General features: G+C 36.8%; 1 protein-coding gene across 7 annotated transcripts in view; it reads right to left on the reverse strand.

Moving 5' to 3' along the window:
- Positions 1–15,918, reverse strand: part of ARL15 (ADP ribosylation factor like GTPase 15) — a 420,933-nt gene that overhangs the window by 195,663 nt on the left and 209,352 nt on the right. The gene's annotated exons all lie outside the window — the stretch shown is intronic.

A 15,918-nucleotide genomic window follows, 5' to 3' on the forward strand; every position in this document is an offset into this window, starting at 1 on the left:
ACATCTTAACAGATGCAAAATATTAAATCATAAATAAAATCACATATAAGCTAACTCACTACCCTATAAACCTTGATAGCATAAAAATTAGCTTTATTTTTAAAGCTAATTTGAAATTAAATTATGTTAAAATTTAAAAATTTGACATAGTTTTTAAATTTTATTATGATTAAGTGCTATTATAAATAAATAACATGCTTGTTTTAGTAGTAAAGTATCTCTTAACTAAAGTGATAAAAGGGGGAAACAATTTTTAAATAAATTATTATCAATACTTTATTTAAATCTAATTAAGCAGTTTGTGCATTTCCCTAAAACATCAAACTTAATTTACTGTTACTTTTATCAAGGGAACCAAGGGGCTGAGTTGCCCAGTCTTTGGGAGGAGTCTCATCTCAGAGGAAACCAGCAAGTCTTCCAGGAAGACCTCTGGACATTAGCCAGGCTAGGAGTGAAGGGCAGGGGCACTACAGGCCCTTGGAGTCCTCTTGTACAATCAGCCTTAGCCAGTGGGCCTGGCACTCTCAGTCTGTATGACCAAACCCACAACCGGTCTAAAAGGCCTTTCAGGACACTGTGTGCTTCAGAATAGGAGCAGATTATCAGCGCACAGATGGTTGCTGATAGAGTGGCTGGGTGGGGTAAGACTATTCTTGGGCTCATCTAATCTTAGAGATCTGGAGACTCCCAGAGGGGAGGAGGAGTAGGATACTTTTAGGGCCGCTACAGTGGTACTGATTTTCTTCGAAAAAGATCAAGAGGTTGTCACTTAAAGTGATCTAAATTTATTCATTTTTAAAGGAAAAAGGACAACAGAAAGGACAATCACTCAGTCTACTATTCCTCCTTAACACTGCCCTTCCACACCTCCCTGGGAGAAGCTGTAAGACTGCCATTGTTTTTGTAGGACCCCCAGATGCGCAGAATTGTAGGGAGCCTTCCCATTGCTATCTCCACTCCAGAGCTGGATTTGTGTGTGACATTAGTGCACTGAAAGCTGAGGGGTAGGATTGGGTACTCTCTGGAGGACAAAGTGCTAATGCTCAGTAATTCTGCAAACATATGAAGACAATATTGCCTACCTGCCAAGGGTGTGGCACCATGTTCTGGCAAAAAGAACTGCAACTGATTTAACTCATCCAAGCAAATTCTTAGGATGTAATGGGAGTTGAAAAACATCATCTTGGAAGCTACTAAAGGGACAAACATGATATGAAAATGATTGGGCGGGAGAGGTCATATTTATGAATCCTTAGTGAGGCTGTTTTATGGTTCAGATATTATTGCCTTGGCTAATGTCTAAGTATACATATACACAGATTTTAACAAAAACAACCATGAAATTTGAGAATCCACTTCATTAAAATTATAGAACAAATATATCTTGGATACTACATTTTGAGTAAGGCTGAAATCATTCACTTTGGGTGAACTGAAATGACACTGCTATCACGTCTTTTCTCTATTGAACAGGGAAACAATGACAGTAAGAATGAATGAATGGTTTTAACCCTGTGATCTTCAGAATGCTTAGCAAACTACTGCGAATCAAAAGACTACAGAACAATCTTTGCTTTTACTTGATAGTATTTAACAGGTCTTATAATTCTATTTACCTTATCTACTACTCCTTTATTTTACTTCCAATGACCTCATTTCCTCCTCCTTTGCTATAGTTTACAGCAAAGCAATTTGAAATAGCAAACCAAAGTATAATCTGAGGACAAAATGTAATGAATCCAGAAATTGAGAAGTTTTTTGGAAATTTTTGTTGCAATGTGACATGGTTGTGACTCTCAAATATATGATTTCATGTCACTGAACATACAGACTAAAATTACCAGTTGGCAATGAATTAGGGAGGAAACATGGGTTCTCCACCACAAATACTTTTATTAGTATTGGTTTAAAACACCTGGCAATTGTTGTGCATGAAATATTTTTAAAGTCCCTTCAGCTATCAATATGTAAATGATTGCAAATTTATTAGGCTAACACTTTCTAACTTGTACTCTTAGACACAGAATAAAGATGTTCTTGATATCTGGAACACTGCAGTTGCTTCCATTGTCTTTGGCAGGTTTTCACTAGGAGAATGGTCAGCTCCAGAGGTGGTAATCATGGCTTAGAAGAAAAGAGAAGAGGCTGATGCGTCCTGGGACAGGCAGACTACAAATTCCTGTATTCTCCCCTAAGTGTCCCGTGGCTCTGGGCATCACACATAAGCTTTAGCACCTGGATACTTCAGCTAATATGGGACAGGTCCAATGAATATTTGCACAGTTTATCACTTTGGAAGTTATAGGATTCTTTCAAAATCCCCTTCAATTGCTTATTAGTTCTAAAGTTCTATAAAGGCAAACAGCCTCATCTTGCTCATAGGAACTTTAAGGAGATGTTTTATAATCTCAAGTCTTCAAGACCTTGAGGCAATGGAAGAGCCATTTTTTTTTTAAAGTATATACGTTTCACAGTAGCTTAAATAGACATTTACCAGATGTTAATTTTATCAGGCTTTGTGTTGAAGAGATTTCTTCAAGTGGTATTTGTTGACTCTAACTGCAGTGTATTTTATGGTCTCTCCAGATAGAATAGGAGGGAAAAATGAGAACATTAACCCTTACTCTACTTACTATTAGTTAATCCAAACAAACACTCAACGAAACACACATGCTATAGCCAAAAAACACATACTGGTCCACCAAACTCGGAGCAAAAGAAATTAGAATGGGTTAAACAAAAACAAGGCCACTAGCCTAATGATAAGTAAAATGAATTTGGTCTTCATTTTACTAGCCTCTGGGTTTGCTTTTCACAAAAACTGGAATCAAGTTCCTGTAGGCAATTGACTTAATGATTTGAAAACAATAGGACGGACACAACATGAAGGCAACGGGAGAGATGAGGAACGCAAAGTCAACACATATTTTATGGCTAAATAAGTTTCAGGTTTTAATAATTTAAAAAAAAAACATGTTCAAAGCTGGATTAATAGCTTATTTTCAGGTTAAAACTGGGAAAGCAGAAGTAAGGTGTTTAAGAACTCAGAGTCATATAGCCCGTACCTGGTACTGCTGAGATCCTGGGTTGCAGCTCCTGGTTTCTATCCTAAGCCATATTATTATGCTACTTTAGCAATTTCTAGCCCTAGATCTCCTTAATAACAAAAATCCAAAGCATGTTATGGTTAGATCCTTTGAATTTCCCCACTTTCAGGAAGTAGCACCTCTAGTTTGGATAGCTAAAAGGAACGGCAGAGGTATTAAGCCACAACTGCACTTACCACAAATATTCCAGTCTTTTAAAATATAAACATGTGACTGTTAAAATATAAACATGTGACTCGTTTCCACTGGCATTCACCACTTTCACAAAGACAACAATGGAAGAAGCCAGTAACACTACTACATCTACAGACAACAAAAATAAAACTAAATGGTTCCAATTTTTTTTTTTTTTGAGGGTCTCACACTGTCACCCAGGCTAGAATGCAGTAACACAATCTCGGCTCACTGCAACCTCTGACTCTTGGGTCCAATGATTCTCCTACCTCAGCCTTCTGAGTAGCTAGGATTACAGGCACGTGCCACCCCACATGGCTAATTTTTGTATTTTTAGTAGAGATGAGGCTTCACCATGCTGGCCAGACTGGTCTTGAACTCCTGACCTCAAGTGATTTGCCCGCCTTGGCCTCCCAAAGTGCTGGGATTATAGGCATAAGCCACTGTGCCTGGTGGGCTCCAGATATTAATAAGCATAATCATGGTACTATATTTTTCGATATTAGCTGATTGATTGTACAGTTACAGAAATATGATGCATCCTAGGAACTATTCATTAGAATTTTCCTGTTAAGTTAGCAAGATATACTGCCAACTAACATGGCTGTTTCCAGAAAGCATATGGGAAGGTGATCGAGAAGGGGCAAGTAATAGAGCAAAACACAAAAAGACTAAGAGAAGAAAACAATTAATTCTATAATTGGGGAATTGTCAGTATACATCAAGGTAAAGGAATGTGAAGTACGCAGTGCTGACCGAAGAGGTCATATGGGATTGTGAAAACTGGGCTAGATATATGTGACTAAAATGGCAGAAAATGTGACGTAAAGGAGTAAAAGAAAACCTGCATGACTAAATTAAACAAGACAGAACAAAGACACATAGTGTGTACACACAGTACTTTAAAACAAAACTGTAAAGCAATCACCTATTTGGCCATTGAAAATAAGCATTTTCCCATCATTGTCCCATTGCCAGCATGAAAACGATTTTCTCAGCTTGGTCAAAGGTAGAGTAACCTGATGAAACCATCAAGGCAAAACCCATTCTCAATGTGAACAGTAATAAGGATTTTAATCAGTTTGTGTCCAAGGACAGCAGTGGGCAGTACAGCCCAGTGAAGCATAAACGCCTAGGAGACAGGAAGCTTCCTGAGGGCAGCTATGATTAGCTGTTTACATGGAAGCCTAGCAGAGTCCTTTGCACACTGTAAGGGTTCTATGAATGTTTGTTGAAATTAATTCTACTGAAGTAGCTCTCTTTTTTAATCGGCCTTAGCAATCAAGTAGTTTATTAAGAAAAAAAAAAAAAAAGTCCAAGTATTTTGGAAGTGGATTTTGTAGCAGCAAAATTCATTTTGACCTACAAATTGAGCTACAGCAAATCATTTGCTGGGAACAGACCCTAAAGGTGGTTTTGTCAGATAAAGTGTGACAAATCTCACTGAAGAGCAACATGCATATGGAGTGTGGCCCCATATGAATGATTACTTAAAATCAGTGTTAGAATCTCATTTGGTAATGCAAAGTAATGCTATTCAAAGTGCTGTAAAAAGGTAAGCAGGTATTCTTCTAGTTTCAGCTCCAGCACCCCCCTACCCCGGCCCCAGGAAGCTAGCTCAGCCCACTGCAGTCCATAACGGTTTTTGCCGACTGAACTCAAAGCCCCATTAATGCAGAAAATAATTACAATCTACCCTTGTGGCATCTATTAACTTTTCTTTAATCATGTTTTGTCTCTCCAATTAGACTGTAAGTTAATTAAGGGTAAATAGTTTCAGACATTTCTTCTGTGGCCATCGCATCTAACACTATACTAGGGGTGATTTAATATTAGATAATAAATTTATATAATTTACCACATTAATGATTACTATTAATAGGAAAAAAAATCACATAATCCTCCCCATAATTATGGAAAAGCATTTGATAAATTTCCTCATCCATTCATAATAAAATTCATTTCACAGTAGAAAAGGATATCTTTTACAAAAATGTCTTTTACCTACTACCAGATTAAAGGCATTTATCTATATAGATAAATAAGTAAATATCCTACAGAAAACATCACACTTAAAAAAAAAAAGGTTGAAAGCATTCCTTTTGTAAGTCAGAGGAAGTCAGGAATACTTTCTGTCACTAATCCTATTCAAAATTGTCCAGGAGCTATGAGTGGATGTAGGTATATGAGAAAACATAATCAAAATAAGACATGAAAAGGAAGAAATTTTCGTCTGCTAATGAAATTAATATGTGTAGAAATGTATTAATCGAATACATAGACTATTCAAATAAAACATAAGGATTAAAAGTCTAAGTTTTCTGGCTACAAAAACCAACATACAAATGTACATTTCTTGTATTTTACAGCAACAATTAGAAAATGTGACTTTATGCAGAAAGATTTGCAAAATTTTAAAACCCAGATAAGACCATATACTGACAAGGATATAAACAAATGGGAATTCTTATCTATTCTGGGAAACTTCTTGATAGTCCCTAATAAGGTTGGATATGCATATAACCTATAACTCTTTCTATTCTTCGGTACATACCATTGAGAAATGGTTGTACATATACATATGAAACATTCATTAAGTTTCATAGCATCAGTATTTGTAATATTCAAACAATGAAAACCCAAATGTCCATCAACAGTAGAATAAATAAGCCAACTGTGATACACTCAATATGATGGAATATTATACAGCAACAAAGATGAACAAACCATAGCTTCAGAGATGAATATTAATAAATCTCAAAATAATAATGAACAAAAATACAAAACCAAAGAAGAGTATGTTTAGTATGATTCCCAATTTACATAAAGTTCAAAACGTAAGATGGCTATTACATATATTATTTGGAGATATACACATGGGTGGCAGAAGTATTGAAAAACAAAAAAAAAAATAGGCAACAAAAAATTCAAGGCAGTGGTTACTTCTAGGTGGGGAGGTAGAGGATGTATGCAAATGAGGGGAACAGAGAATAATACAGCACTGGGAGTTTTCTATTTCTATTTCTTAATGTGAGTAGTGGAGACATTGCCATTTGTTCTACTACTACTCTTTAAACTACATATATATGTTCCATATATTTTATATTTTTATGTATATCACAGGAAAGAAAGAAGTAAGAAAGGAAAGAAAGGGAAAGAAGGAAAGGAGGAGGGAGAGGGGGGAAAGAGAAAGGAAAGGAAAAAAGGATAACAAAACCCTTGGAATGCTAAGGAAAAGAAGTCAGCTTGCCACAGCACTCTCATTTGAATGAAAGTACACATGCATTTGCAAACACCACTGTAGCAAGAAATATGTGCAACACAACTGCAAGAGGCTATAGCAAGACAGCAAACTTAGGGCTGACATTAGACTCCTTTCATTAAAATTGATGAGTCATTTGTCAAACTACAGATGTTTTATTGCTGAAAGGCATGACTGAAAACACTGGTATTTTCTTATTTAAAAAACAAGAGTTTCTTTAGATTAAATTTCCTCTACAATTTTTAAGTACTAGATTGAAAACCCGAGGAATCTACTTTCACTTTTCTTCAATTATTTACAATAAAACAATAATATCTATCAGACCATGAGGAAAATCTTTTTCTTCCACATTTTGGAAATCTAAAAGATACTACTTTTATGTACTACCATCTACCATAATTAGATTTAATCTAAATTGTGCTATTGAGAGGCAAAAAAGGCAATTAAAGTGTCAACACTCCCCAAACCAGCCAAACAACCTTTTTGGCAAATGTTAATATAAGTGTTTTCATAACCTTGGTTTTTTAAGGTTACTATTCAAATTTCATAGTTACACATATCTCTGTTTTCAGGGACTTTATTTTTCAGATTTTGAAAGGCTGGAGACTGTTACTCAAACATAAGGTCCGTATAGAAATTTTAAGCTCAGAAATCTCCTATAATAATACAGAGCTGTACTCTGCAGCAGTGCTACAGGGTTCTGCTCATACGTAGTCAGCAGAGGTGGGGAATGGGAAGGAGGAAGAAAACAGATCCAGAGACTGTCTGCAGAGCATCTGTTCCAGCAACCCAGTTGTGGGCCTTCTCCTGGACCAGTAAAACTCCATCTGGTATGGGAAGCTAACTGTTCCCCAGGTGGTGTGCCCACCTGTCAACTGACAGTTGGGCTTGTGCCATTGAGAATAAGGGCAGACACATTTTGGCACAGGCCTTTGGAGCATTTCTTTAACTTAATGGCTGAGCAAGACTTGAGATGAAGAGATGAGGAAACACAGAGAAAAAGAAAATGCAATGGGCCCCGCTGGTCCCACGCATCAGCTAGGGAATTTAGGTCACGCCTAGAACAGGCGTTTGATGGGGTATGCCATAGAGGGTGGAGAGTGGCAGGGAATGGTGCCAGCCTCTGCCTTTCTGGGCTTGCCAGCCCTTGGCAGGGATTCTGGAAAACGAGACATCCCAAGTCAGACACATTTCCGCACATTCCTCTCCCTCTCCGGCCTGTAGCTACTTACATGTGGCTAATAGACAGACTACTCAAACTAAACACACACACACACACACACACACCATACCAGGATATAGAATCTCTACACATTCATTCCAGGATATTTAGGTTAAAAATACATTTACAAATATAGTCTCCTGGTGAAGCCCTGTGCTGTATACTTATTCTAAGTGATATTGAAAATCTTTTTGGAATTCTTTTGGCATTTGGCTTTAGAATCCTTGGCATATTCTTGTCAATACCCTCAGTGATGAAAGATGCTTGGTTCTAAAGAGTACATTTTATTTACCAGGCCTATGGAATTAGAAGCTCCATCAATACATACTGAATAAAAGAATAAATAGATGGCTGAAACCAACACATACCTATAGTTCTTAGACAAATTCCTAATTAAACGGGTGACCAAGCATGGAATGTACAATTTTTTAATTTTAAAAAAGCAAACAAAAAAATAAAAAATAAATTTTCTTGTATAGCTCATATGGCAGAACCCAGGAGACCATTTCAGTGGAAGAAAGGAAGCTGCTGAAATAACCAGAGAACCGTTGATCCTGGATGTAGAGGTTACTAACCATTTAGTCTTTGCATTATTCCTTAAAGAGTTTAGACCCATGTGCCCCTTGTCTTCTCCTGTCCTCTAGTCCTAAGATCACCAGGGCACCAGGCATCAAGAGACTGTCTCCCCTTTACTGGGCTGGGTTTCTGAGATATCTTGGGCCAGATCTTAGACATAACTCTAGTCCAGAGATCTTTAGATTGATCTTTATCCTGTCAAACCCTATATTGATATTAATTTTCAAACCTAGATGCATTTTAAATAGGAAATGAAGACCCAAATCATATCATTTCAACTTACCTCATTTTTTCCTGTAAAACAATATATCATAAATTGTAAAAGTCTCTGTGCTTAGAAGACAGCATTCATACACTTCTTGGGTATCTTTTAAAGAGTCTTATTGCTTCATAGTTACATCCCAGACACATACATATATATTATAGGCACATTTACATGCAGACATATAAAGGAAGTATTCATAAAGGATGAGTGATGAACAAACACAAAGACATCCTTTGATGTTAAAGATGCAGTCCTTTACTGTTGAGAAGGATGTGTAATTGAATTCTTGGTAATCACTGAGAATGGTGCCTATTGTTGAATATAGAGTGCTCACAGAAGTCTTGTCTAAGGAGTTTGCTCTGTTCTAAGGTAAATTCTCCATAGCTCAACTCAAACATGAAAGACGTCCTGGCATTGAGCCAAATGCCTAGGCCAGGGTGTTCTCTGAATCCTGCTGGGGTCACTGAAAGACCAAAGCAGGCACCCCAAACCTGGCCTGACATGAACTGAGAAAACTTGGGCAGCACTTGGCCCCAGGGTGAGGATGTGACAGAGCCTGCTCTCTCTCCCTGCACACACTTTGGCACACATTCAGCAATGCTCTATTTGATTGCTATCTTTCCCTAATAAAGAGCTCGGCTTTTAGTGGATGTTCTGATTCTCATAATGCAAAGGCAGAAGGTATATGTGAAGGTCTCCAGTAACACTATGCTTCCTGCACATAGTCCACCCATTAAATAACTGATCTGGATTTCTGGCAAAGATTGAGTTCTGAAAGTAATTTAATAATTTAAGAATAATATAAACATTTACAGTAAAAAAAGAAAAGAAAAGAAAAAAGACTGATTTGGATTATTGAACTTTTTAAATCTGAAAGTGATTTCTGAAAATGTGTAAAAATGACTTTTTTCTTTCTTAAATACCACTATTACACAATATTTAAGAGATTTTGCTATTGGTGAGAAGTTTAGAATGTATCCTGAAGAATATCAAGGATCTGCTATAAAAACAGATTATCTTAAATATAATTTATGTGGATGCAACACACACAGTGTTTAAAATCCACATTCTTCAGTACAGATGTTTTCAGTGTGGTCTCAGGGTGAAGGTTTCTATACAGGGTTTAGTCTGTGAAACAATTCGGGAAACAGATGAAAGGCATTTCACTTGATTACCCTAGAGACACAGTGCTTCTCAAGCTTTGATGCGTATATGCCATACTGGGCTAGTAGATACATTTTTGACATTTACCACCTGCTTAGCAAATGTCATACTAGTTCATTTTGATATTCACCAAATTTGTGACTTTCTAGACCAGACCATGTCTAGTCTTATAAGGCTTTTATTTAGATTCCCCTAAAAATTGCCGTATTTTCCCAATACCTAATAGTATTTCAATTTCTTAAAATATAGAGAAAAAAAGAATAATTTTCATAATTAAATCCTGTCAGAAATACATGAATTCTGTTTTAAAACAATATTAAAGATTTTAAAATCAGGAATAAAACATGGAAATTCCCAACTAAGATCCGATACAGCACAAAAATAAATAGCATTGATATACAGAATACACAAAGATAAAATAACAGTAACAAAAAAGGCACTGGGGTATATAATTCATATACGTATTTTAAGTAACTATTATCATTTTTTCTTAAATGCCCTAATAAAATCTTTAAAGCATTTTAAGAAATGCTATAATACCTTCATAATAATTTATTACCATCATCTACATGGTTCATTTTATCTACCTGTAAAAGAGAATCACTATCACTTTGTTATAAAGCAAACAATTCTGAAAACTACCCACTTGGAACACTGCACAATGACCAGTCCTTGGTCTGTGTTGCTCACTATTCTACATCCAGGACACAATGCACTCTTTGTCCCATCATAAGCACTGAATAAATTTGTTCATCTGACAAATATTTACTGAGCATCTACTATGTTTAAGGAACTGTTCTAGGCACTTATAAATGCATCAATAATCAAAACAAAGATATGTGCCCAATAGACATTTGCTGACTTGATAAAAGTTAGATCAGCAGCCTTCTTTGAATATCAACTACTTCTGACATAGAGACGTGACACAACTACATGAATGAAAGCAGATGACAGTGTGAAATCAAGACTCAAAATTCTTTTGAGAACTAAGACATATTTTCTAATGCCTTTGTCCTTCAGTGGGCCTGAAGCATTGCACAGGATAGGGAAAAGAATTTAGGAATTCTGTTACTTTGAGGTCATATGAGTTGATCTAAAATCTCAGTCCATCTTTCCTCCGTCATATGTTACCTGGGTCACAGAGGGCATGAATTCAATAAAAAGTACTAAAAAAAAGGAACTATTATCTAATGCAAAGGCTGCCTTTTAAACTCTGTGATAATTCTTTCCCGTTTAAGCATAGGAAGATATATATTTAGAAAATTTATAGTTCTCTTTAGAATGGCTAACAGTTACCAAAATATGACATGTTTTATAGTCCCCTGCCTTTTCTTAAACTGTTACCTTTGTCCCCAACGACCCTTTTTTAGTGTCCTTTTCCCTTCTCATCTCTTGTTTGTTAAACCAATGAATGAAAAAGCACACGAATGAATGGAGGTTGAGAGCTGCTGAAGATTGGTTACAGCCAGGAAAGCTTAGGGAGGAAGCTGGATGTTTACAGAAATGGCTTTAGGTGTCATTAGTTCTGTAATGTAGTCTTGTGTTATTTCTGAAAACAAAGACAGACAGGACAGTAAGTTAAGCTCAAATCAGCAGGCTTTTCCCCCCAAGTACTAGAATACAATAGCCACTCTGTTTCACAAATACATAAAAACACATTTGGCTTAGTTTCTTCAATATATTACTCTCATTCCAATTGAGCTCATTTGTAAAAAGGGCCCATCTGCAAATTGGCAACTGGGGCATGTCCAAGTAGCAAAAAACATCCAAGGAGAAAAAAACTTGCATCAAGGCTTCAAAGTTAAANAAAAAAAAAAAAAAAAGAAAAAAAAAGAAAGAAAGAAAATTAATTTATTACTCCATTTTTGTGGACCTTAAGTCTTTCATTTTTAAAATGGGTAAGGAGATAATACCACATTTCCCAGGACAATCAAGAGAACTGCCTGATACAATGTATGTGAAACGTACTTTCCATTGTTCATGGTAGTTCATATTAATTTCAGTGCACTTTGGGAGGCTGAGGCAGGTGAATCATGAGGTCAGGAGTTCGAGACCACCCTGGCCAACATGGTGAAACCCTGTCTCTACTAAAAATACAAAAAAATAGTCAGGTGTAGCGGTGGGTGCCTGTAATCCCAGCTGCTGAGGAGGCTGAGGCAGGAGAATTGCTTGAACTGAAGAAGCAGAGGTTGCAGTGAGCTGAGATCACACCATCGCTCTCCAGCCCAGGTGACAGAGTGAGACTCCATCTCAAACTATATATACATATAGTTTTAAGAGAATGAACATAAGTTGTTTTCTTAAATGAATAATGACATTTAACTTCATTTTATTTTTTATTTATTTATTTTTTAGAGACAGGCTTGTTCTGTCACCCAGGTTGGAGTGCAGTGGCATGATCTCGACTCACTGCAACCTCCACCTGTTGGGTTCAAGTGATTCTCTTGCCTCAGCCTCCCAAGTAGCTGGAATTACAGGTACCCGCCACCACACCTGGCTAATTTTTGTGTTAGTAGAGATGGGGTTCCACCATGCTGTCCAGGCTGGTTTCGAACTCCTGACCTCAAGTGATTCATCCACCTCAGCCTCCCATGTGCTGAGATTACAGGTGTGGGCCACCATGCTGACCTAATAATGACGTTTTAAAAGCACTGAAGTATGCTTAAAATTCTGAACCAGGGTATTTCTCATCTTTGGAAAAGTTGCTTTTGCCAATTTGTAAATAGGCAGGTATATCTATAAACGGGACAGTTTTCTACAATTAAGTTTTCATATACTGGTTACGTATACGTTTTCATATACTACGTAAGGCTTAAATTTGGTCTATTTAACGTTAAACAAAACTATCCTGTTGAACAAAGTTATTCTTAACATAGCCAGAGTACCTGAATCAGGACTACAGGAGTAACCAGTCCATCTCTTGGGCACCCTTATTGCACAAAGAAAACAAGTTACATACATTTTATAGCCCTAAGGCAACAGCTACCCATGAAGTAACTTATGTCTGCCACAGGCCGGATGCGGGGGCTAACACCTGTAATCCCAGCACTTTGGGAGGCTGAAGTTGACGGATCACAAGATCAAGAAATCGAGACCATCCTGGCCAACATGGGAAACTCCATCTCTACCAAAAATACAAAAGAAATTAGCTGGGTATGATGGTGCACGCCTATAGTCCCAGCTGCTCAGGAGGCTGAGCAAGAGAATCACTTGAACCCGTGGGGGGAGGGTGGCGCAGAGGTTTCAGTGAGGCAAAATCGTGCCACTGCACTCCAGCCTGGCAAGAGTACAAGACTCTGTCTCAAAAACAAAACCCAAAAAACAAAAAAAAAAACTTATGTCTGCCATAACCAGCCAATAACATTGCCATTTGTTTAGGTGTCCATTTTTATCTCAAACACAAGGTTTTAGATTCTCTATCTTAACTAAAATCAAGAAGCTGGCACAATCAAATGTTATTTAATTCTATAGGGAGATGGCTTTTAATTGGCTAGTCTTACATAAAGGGTAGTCAAATAAAAGCATAATTTTGATCAATAACTGTAAAAGAGCATGTAGTATATAAATTCCAAAATTCCTTTGAATGTAAAGAAGGGAAAATTTTACATTCAAGTGGATCACTTTTAGGTTCCTATAATAACTTTTAAGCTCAGTAACATGCTGCCAGAACTTATTTTTTGGTAAGCCAACTCTTTCATCTAAAAGGAGCAAAAGAAGAATAAGACGTAAAATATACTCGTTTAAGCTTGAAGCGGAGGAAGGAAGAACTTTAAAATTTGGCTTTACCAATAAACATTCTGATTGTACACTACAGGGAGGGCACACAAGATGTCTACATGCGCACACATACAAACATCAGTGCTGATGCGCAGGGACAAATTTAAGAGCTACTTCCCGTTATGAGGACATAAATTCACAAACAGACTCTCACAGCATTTCCAAATGGAAAGCATGGGCACATCATTAGGGGTCAAACATAGGGCATAAAGAAGTACAACCACCTTGCTGGGTTTGGCTTCTCTTTCACATTCAAGCTCCTTGTAAAACAGACCAAACATAACAGGATGTTTAAAACTTGCAGCATTAAAGAAGAATCTAGAGTCATGTAATTATTTCATAAATATAGGTAAGACTGAGGAAAGAGTGATGCTCCTCTGTTTGCTGCAGTTCAAAGGTAAGTGAAAACCAACTTTGGAATTAATAGCTTTCAGAGATCTGAAAGCTTTCTAATACCAAGATTTTCAACGCTGCAATTTAACGACAACCCTGCTGTTGGCCTTTTCTGACCTGTTGTGAAGTAAATCAGGCAAACTAATGTGGGCTAACAAGTCTTTTTCACACTGTTCGATCCCCCTGCTTCTCTTTTCTCTGCAGACATCGCCTTTCTCCCACTCTCTGTCTAGCCATCCTCCGTCAAAGCACACAAAATGGCCACTGTAACCCTGCATCACTGCTCATTAGATCACAGGTTAGTCAAGTGGAACTGCCCGGGGTTCCCAAAGGAGCGCTATACTTCAAAAATCTGTCCATGTCAAATGAAGAAAAAAAACCGTGAGCGTGGGGTCACCCAGATCAATGATCAAAAGAAACTGAGAATGAAGGGGGAAAAAAGCACACCCTCGTTTTTGTTAAAAACACACACAGGTCTGATTTATTATAAGGAATACAGAGATACGAAGGGGTTTCTTCCTCTTCTGCCCTGTTTGTATTTTTTAACTAAGTAATTTGTTTTAATCAGGTCCTATTGGTTGTTAAACTTCAGACTTTGGAAAGTCTACAACTAATCCTTAAAATTTTCCCCAAAGAACACCCATTCTAGGAAATCCAGTTTTAAGGAGTGCTCTTAAATGTTTCCAAAAACACTTGAAAAGCAATAAAAGTAATACAAAGTAATCCATCTTTAATGCTTGAGGAGATTCTATTTAAATCTGAGAGTAAGTCTTGGTGCAAGACACACTTTAAAATAACCCAAGTAACCTCTTGAGCCTTCAAAGAGGGAAACAACGATCTGTCAATCATGTTAGGAACACACACAAGTGACATGCTATAAAAAGGCGGATTTCTGGGTTTCAGTGAGGCTGCAAAGATATGCAGGTAGGCCTATACCTTGTTTAACCATTTTCCTCATTTCTTCTACCCTATTCCAAGTATAACATTCTATATTTGCATTTGTACTTTTTGGAAAAAAAAAATACCACTGCTAATATAACAGAACTGCAAACCTGACATATTAAAAATGAGGGCAGAAAGGTATATCTGGAACATCTTAAAGAACAAGACTTGGTATCAAATTTCACAAGTGAAAATCACCAAAAGATTTGATTTTCCTGGTTTTCTCATTAACTAGAGAGAAAAGTACATTTTATCGGCTAATGATTTAAAAAAAAATTCTGACCAGAACACCGCATATAATATATTCCTTTATAACTAAGTTGAAATTTGTTTTAGTTTTGTGTATTTAAAAAGCACTCCCATGCTCCATGGTAGACACGTACTCTCTACCAGACACTGATATAATTGCCTTATGGAACATTAACCCTTTCAACCCTCTTAACAACCCTGTCAGAAGGAGGGGGAAGAAAGCAGGGAGCAACTGTTCATACTGAATAAGCACTCTCTATGTGCCCTTCTTTAATCTTCACCATTCACTAAACAGGTAGGTTCTAGGATTAGCCCCATTTTACAGATGAGAAAACAGACTTAAGTTTTTGCCCAATATAATTTAGATGTTTAACAGTAAGAATGATTTAAATCCAGAAGTTCTGACCTCCAAGTCTTACTGTTTGTCATCTCCAAACCAAAGTGCCAAGTTAAATATTCATCAAGCTAAATTTGGGTATATCCTGTGACCCTGCAACTACAATTTTACATGTATTCACTTGAGAAATGCTTGCATATACAAGGAAACATGTACAAAGATATTTATCAAGAGCTTTGTCTATAATCACAAAAATCCAGAAAGAACTTAAATATAAAGAAAAAAGCAGAACATTTGAAAAATGCTGTAAGGCATTGCTCACATAACTTTTTATCAATTGACTCAGTAAGCTGCTAAAAATTCACACCTTGGTAACAAGCTAGAGATTAAACTATTAAATTAATTTTCTTGAAATGATTATTAAGTCTTACTGCAAGTGTTTTAGAAGTA

The sequence above is a fragment of the Cebus imitator genome, unplaced genomic scaffold (assembly GCF_001604975.1).
Source record: "Cebus imitator isolate Cc_AM_T3 unplaced genomic scaffold, Cebus_imitator-1.0 Scaffold80, whole genome shotgun sequence".
NCBI lineage: Eukaryota > Metazoa > Chordata > Mammalia > Primates > Cebidae > Cebus > Cebus imitator.